Source organism: Petaurus breviceps, unplaced genomic scaffold (genome assembly GCF_028583685.1).
Source record: "Petaurus breviceps papuanus isolate PSGF00001 unplaced genomic scaffold, PetGlider_PUasm1.0 90594, whole genome shotgun sequence".
NCBI lineage: Eukaryota > Metazoa > Chordata > Mammalia > Diprotodontia > Petauridae > Petaurus > Petaurus breviceps.
Genome location: NW_027187281.1, coordinates 4,468,658 through 4,476,313, shown reverse-complemented (window position 1 = coordinate 4,476,313; position 7,656 = coordinate 4,468,658).

Sequence of the window (7,656 nt, the reverse complement as noted above, 5' to 3'; positions counted from 1 at the left end):
GAGAGAGAGAGAGAGAGAGAGAGAGAGAGAGAGGGCCCCAGTGGGCAGTTCCTTTTCTTTTTTTTATTTTTAATTTTTTTATTAATTTGTTTGTTTACTTTTAGTTTACAGGATTCAATTCCACAATTCCTTGAGTTTCACATTTTGTCCCCCTCCCTCTCCTCTCCCCCCCATGGTGGCATATAGTCAAGTATAGGATCTGTAAATACTTTCACATTATAAAGATGGATTGTATCAGATGGAATGAAAAATGGTAAAGAGGACATAAAACCAAACAAGAAAAGGAAAAAGATCAGGTATTTTGCTTCCATCTGGATATAAACTCAGTTCTTTCTAGTTCTTTCTCTGGATGCACACATTTCTCTCCATCATGAGTCTTTTGAGATTGACTTATATCACTGCATTGCTGAGAAGAGTCCCTTCTATCAAAGTTGGTCATCACACATGCGTTGTGTCTGTAATTGTGTACAAATTTCTCCTGCAGTTCATATAAGCCTCTCCAGGTAAATATGAAATCCATCTGCTCCTCGTTTCTTATAGCACAATAGTATTCCATAACATGCATATACCACAACTTGTTCAGCCATTCCCCAATTGATGGGCACCCCCTTTATTTCCAATTCTTTGCCACCACAAAAAGAGCTGCTATAAACATTTTTGTACATATGGGTCTTCATCCCACTTCTATGATCTCTTTGGGATATAACCCTAGGAGTGGTATTGCTTGGTCAAAGGATATAAAATTATTTATAGCCCTTTGGGCATAATTCCAGATTGCTCTCCAGAAAGGCTGGATCAGTTCACAACTCCACCAGCAATGCATTAGTGTTCCAATTTGCCCACATCCTCTCCAGCATTTGTCATTTTCCTGTTTTGTCATCTTAGCCAATCTGACTGGTGAGATGTGGTACCTCAGAGTTGTTTTGATTTGCATTTCTCTAATCAATAGTGATTTAGAGCATTGGGCAGTTCCTTTTCTACTCACAGAGGCTGTTGTTTGACTTTTGTTCTCAAAGAGGACCATGACATTAAGGAGGTGCCATCCAAGTGAATTGGATTTGAGGAAGGGAGGGTTGTGCAAAATCACCAGCCTCACTTTGACTTCTCAAGTTATTTGAGTCCAGTGACAAGATATAGATCAGGACAACTGGAGATGACCCAGCAGTTGATTTCAGTGTTCCTGTGAAGACACCACCCTCCTTCCAGTCATCCCAATTTTGAACCATACAGTCATCCCAAAGTTCTTACTTGCCCTCATTCCCCATAGACAGTCACTTAGCAAGTATTATCAATTCTATCTCCTCTACAACCCTTGTCTTCATCTTCTCTCTACCCATGTGGCCACCACCTTAATTTAAGACCTTATCACTTCTTCACGGTTGTTTTCAATAGTCTCCTCTTGCATTTATTGCCTCCATTCCCTGCCCCCTTCCATTTAATCCTCCAACTTTCTATTTAATTCAACAACTTTCACCAGGTCCCTTTTGCCTCTAGCATAAAATGCAAACTCTTCAGTGGATCACTTAAAGGGTTTCACAAACCCACTCCAGTCCACCTTTTCAGACTTACTTTGCATTACTCTCCTTCATATAAATTATATTTCAACCAAACTGGCCTACTTGCCCTTCCTTGAATTTAGCATCCTATCTTTACCTCTGTGCCTTTGTACAGACCTTTCCCATATCTAAAATGTTCTCTCTCCTCACCTCCAGCTCTTAGAAGCCTTATCTCCTTTCTAGACTTAGCTCAGGAGCTACCACCCATAGGAAGCCTTTCTGGATTTTCTTTGTAGTTAGTGTTCTCTCCTTCATCTAATTATCTTGAATTTGCTTTTATGCTTACACATTGTATCCCCCCCCCCTCAAATTATACAAACTCCTTGAGGGTAAGTCTCTTCTTAAGGGAAAACTTAGTCATTATAATTATAGAATCCAGTTTGTTTGGGGAGGGGCATATTTGGTTCTTTCCATTTACATTGTTGAATTTATTATAAATATTGTCTTTCTGGTTCTTCTTACCTCACTTTACATCAGTTTATATGTCTATTTACACATGTTTCTCTTCATTCTTCATATGAATTATTTCTTTTTTTTTGAGGGGAGAAGGCAAGGCAATTGGGGTTAAGTGACTTGCCCAAGGTCACATAGCTAGTTAAGTGTAAGGCTGGATTTGAACTCAGGTCCTCCTGACTCCAGGGCCAGTGCTCTATTCACTGCGCCACCTAACTGCCCCATATTCATTATTTCTTACAGAACAATAATGAGGAAGTTGATGAATTGGAAACCCAGGCTGCTTAAGGGTACAATTTGTATGCAGTATTGAAGCTTCTGAATATAAGGATAGTGATTGGGGTGGAAAGAAAGACCATGAGTCAAGTATTAAACTTCTTGAGAAAGGAGACAGAATGTTGAGGAGGCATCATGATATAAGGGTAAGAGTAATAGATTTGGGGTCAGAGGACTTGGGTACAAACCTCCACCTTTCCATTACTATCCATGTTACATCAGTCACATCATTTCACCTCCTGGGTCTTAGTTTTCTCATCTATAACATCGGGGCATTGGACCAAATGACCTATAAGACCCCTCCCAGCTCTAAATCTATTGTCCTACATAACAATAATTTGTTTGATCATTTCTCTAATTAGGAAGTATCTTCTTTGATTCCAATTCTTTATTACCACAAAAAAAAAGCAGGGGATCTTTCTTTCAACCTTTGATCTCTTTGGTTTATATGCCTAGCAATGAGATGTCTGGGTCAAAGCATATGGAAATTTTAGTCACTTTCTTAGTAAAATTCCAACTGCTTTCCATAATGGTTCAACAAATTCACAGGAGCAAAACTATCTAATGGTTAGAAACTTGGGGGCATTAATAGGCCATTAATCCCATAATGACATGAGGGATTGCATATTACCCAATACTCAATGTCTTTCTTAAACACAGAAATACTAGTTAATTACTAACTTAGATTGGCCATCATTACCAATAATATCCTCCATCAAGTCCCTGGCTACAGTTCTATGGTGCAGTGAAAAACGAAGACATAAAGCTGTAATTGCAAGATACAGCAATATGCTATAAATCATTCCTGACACAGAGATGGGTTCCTAAGTGAAACTCACTTAGGAACCTGGCCACAGTATTCCAAACACAAATTGTTTCCAAGGACAATGCAAGGAAGAAGAGGACAGCCAAAAGGAGAGACTGCAGTGTCTAGATTGTTTCCTTCTAATATCAGGCATGGTGATTTCCAAGCAAACTAGACTACAAATTGAAGGAAAAGGAAATTAGTACAGTAATTGTATTTACATGGATCCCAGTTATGACCAGTTATGAAACTAATCATCTGTGTGACCTTGGATAATAATGAGAACAACAATGTAGTGCCTTAAGATTGCAAAGTGTAAAAAAAAATAAAAATAAAAAAGATTGCAAAGTGTTTTATAAATGTTATCTTATTTGATCCACTCTAGACCTCAGACTCCTCGTCTGTAATATGAATAAGGTGAAACAGATGATTTCTAAAGTCTCTTCAATCTCTGATATTCTATGTTCCTGTGACCTATACATTATCGCCTGCTTGTGATTATCTTTGAAAAATGTCAATCTGACAAAGATAATCAGGGAGAGGCTGAAGTGGTAAAATCCAAATGTCAATTTTGTTAGCTATTCTGACCAAATGTTTGATGAGGAAGCAAGTTAAACTATTCATTTAAAAGAGTTTGGGTGGCTATAGAATTTCATTTTCCGTGCATCACCACCCCTGCACTCCCATCTTCTATTCCAGAACATAAGAACACAGATTTAGAACTATAAGGAACATAATAAGGGTTTTGTAATCCAAGGATTCTTAAACTTTTTCTACTCGCAACCCCTTCATCTTTCTTAAACTGTGGGTCATGACCCAACATGGGATCATGACCCACAGTTTAATCCACCCATCCTAACTCCCACTTCTCAGATGAGAAAACAGAGAAAAGTAAAGTGACTTGACCAAGTTCATACATATATAGCAAGAATACTCCAAATCACTTATATTAAGATAAAAACAAAACAATCTTGACCTTTCACCTCACATACGATGAACTGGCAAAGATGACAAAAGTTTAGAAATATCAATGTTGGCAGAATTGTGGAAAGATGGGATGCATCAATACATTGTTGGTGGAGCCATGATTTGGTCTAAACATTCTAGAAAGCAATTAGGAATTGGGCAAAAAAGTGACTAAAATGCCCATACCCTTTGACCAAGCTATTACACTAATAGATATACACCTCAAGGAAGCCAATGAAAAAAGAAGAGTCTTATAAATCCAAATATTTATGGAAGCAATTTTTTAGCAGCAAGTAACTGGAAACAAAGTAGATGCCCATCATTTGGGGAAAGGCTTAAACAAATTGAATGTCATGAAAGTAATGGAATATTATTATGCTGTAAGAAATGACAAATATAATGAATACAGAGAAGCATGGAAAAACATATGACCTGATGGAAAGTGGTGTAAAGAAGAAGCAGAAAAACAAAATGCATCATCAATATAACAAAATGAATTAAAAGAACAACAACAAAATAATCAAAACAGAATGCTGAGAAATTGGAATAACCAAGCTTGGCCCCAAATAAAAGTATGAGAAGGTATCTCCTCTTGCTCTTTGCAGAAGTGGGGAATTATAGGTGTAGAACCTCCATATAATGTCAAACTTTTGCAATATGTTGCTTTTGCTGAACTACTTATTTTGCTCTTTTTTTATTCTTTATTATTATGAATGGTTTGAGAAAAAGGAGAAGGAAGAGAAGGAGAACAAGAACAAGGGAGGAGGAGGAATTAATTTGGAAATGTAGGTGATGTTTTCAAAGAAAGACATCAATCACATTTTTAAGTAAATGAGTCTTTATTTCAGAGAGAAGCATGGGGTCATCACAAACACTATGTAGCTTCCCAAAGGCAATCCAACCCATTCTCATTTTCTGTCCCAGATGTATATGCTAATGTATTAGAACTATAGGCATTCTCATCTGTTTAATTTTTCCTGCATGGATAATTAAATTTAAATGAACATCTTTTATTTGCCTACTGTGGTCAAGACACTGTACTAAACCTTTAGGTAAATGAATAGAAAAATGCAATGTAATCTTTGCCCCCCAAAGAGTCCACAGACTAACAAGGGAAGGGGAGAAAGATGAACAAAAGAAATTTGGCAGTGTTAATAATAGAAAATATGGCAGAGATGTAGGGACTTCAAATGAGGAAAGAGAACCAGGAACAAGATGAGACATTCTCCCTCCCCTCTGAAAAGAACTCTGAAAATTTGTGGGTTAGAGGGCTTTTTAGGTTATTCCTTCAAGTGAATTTGTGACATTTAATAAATTCCTTAAGTTCAAATTCTGTCTGGCATGAAACTCCTCAACTGGATTTCAATAACCTCAGATCTTGATTCCTGGATTCAAATTCCTGTTCGTTTTTGCTCATCCTGAACTTGTTGCATTGCCTGGTTTGGCTTCAATGGTACCTCTATTGGGATTTCTGGGTACCATTTTTGCCTTAGGCCACTACTTGGCAATATTGAGAACAAAGGAAGTTTCATTAATCTTTTCTAAATAATCCCTTTTACTTTGTGTACATCTGTATGTGGTTCCAAAATTTTCATTTCCACAAGTTCTAGGCTTATTCATAATGCCTAGAAGTCCCACTATAGCTCAAGTTTGGCTCACAAACAATTTGATTATAAGTTCTTGAGAAGCACCTTGTTCCCAAAGTGCCTGGTAAATCTTTCATTGTTAACCAGTTGGTTACTCTCAACTTTTCCCACACTTGACCTGGGTCGTCTGATAGAAAAGGGGCATAAGAAACAGTCACACTTCAAAGTCAGAAACATCTGTGATACCACATGTTCCTTCTTTAGGCTTCTAATGGGAGACCCAGTTTATCTTCATCTCTCTTCAACTACCACATCTTCACCTTTATCCACCTCAAATACACACAAGGATGGCCATAGCCTTATTTTATCCTCACCCGTGTGTTCCACCTCCACAATCCATAACTTTTAAATTCCTTGATTTGACCATCACCTCAGAGGCTTGCATCAATCCCTATTTCTTTCCTCCTAAAGCTGTGCCTGGCCTAGGTAAATGAGTCTGGCCTCCTGTAGTCATTCAACCTCTCCCTTCTTTTCATGGTTACCACCCCTGCTCTAGCCTCACTTTCTTACTTTTGAAACCTTATCCCTATTATGAACCCATTTGAATTTATGCTCTCCTTTATCCTTTCCCCCTTGTCCTGTCCTTTATGCTTTCATGGGTTCAATTATCATCTCTGTGCAGATAATTCTCGGTTCTAACATCCAGTCCTGGTCTCTCTACTTATCCCCAGTCTCACATTATCAACTACCTTCTAGATATCTCAAATTGAATGTCCTGGAGGCATTTCAAATTCACTATGTCCAAAACAACTCATTATCTTTCCTCTGAAACTCTCCCCTCTTCCCAATTTTCTGATTATTATCAAAAGCCTCCCCATCCTCCCAATCACTCAGCTCATTCTCATCCCATGTATCCAATCTATTGTCAAGCCTAATTGTTTCTACCTTCACAAGATCCCTCATATATACCACCTTCTGTCCATACATATAGCCACCACCCTACAGGATGGTACAGGCCATCATAACCTCTCGTAATCTACTACTTGGTCTCCTGCCTCAAATCTCTCCACACTCCAATTAATCCTCCACTCAGCTCCCAAAGTGATCTTCCCAAAGTGTGGGTCTGAATGTGTGATCTCCTTAATCAATAAGCTTCTGTTGCTTTCTATTTCCATCTCTGTGGCTTTCAGAGCACTGGCCCCAGAGTCAGGGGTTCAAATCTGGAATCAGAAACTTGCTGTGTGACCCTGGGCAAGTCACTTAACCCCATGGCCTTGCTAAAAAAAAAAATTTTCAATTTTGTGTAATCAAAATTATCTATTTTACATTTTGTAATGCTCTCTATATCTTGTCTCATGGAGGGGGGAAGAGGGAGGGAGGGAAGGATAGAATTTGAAACTCAAAACTTTAAAAATGTTTTTTAAAATTGTTTTAACATGTAATAGGGGAGGCAGCCAGGTGGCGCAGTGAATAAGAGCGCCAGCCCTAGCTTTGGGAGACCTGAGATCCGTTCCGGCCTCAGATACTCAGCACCCACACAAAAATAACTGGCCATGTAACCTTGAGCAAATTACTTAACCCCGATTGCTTTAAAAAAAATGTAATAGAGGAAAATAAAATGTGATTTTTAGAAATAAATAAATAAAAAGACAACTCCTAGATCTAAAAACCAAAGCCCGATCTCTTTTCTAAGCTCCAGTCTTTCATTATCAACTGCCTATTGGATATTTCAAACTGCATGTATTACAAGCATTTCAAACTCAATATTCCCTAAACAGAACTCATTACCCCCTCTCCTCCCTTCTTCCTACTTCTGTTGAGGGCACCACCATTCTTTCAGTCAACTAATTCTCAAATTCAGGGTCTTCTTGCCCTCCTCCCTTAACCATCAACCATCATATCTAAACAGTTGTTCAGTCTTTTTTATTTTACTTTATATGTGTAGATAGATGGGGAGAGGGGGGATGGATAGATAGATAGATAGATAGATAGATAGATAGATAGATAGATAGAT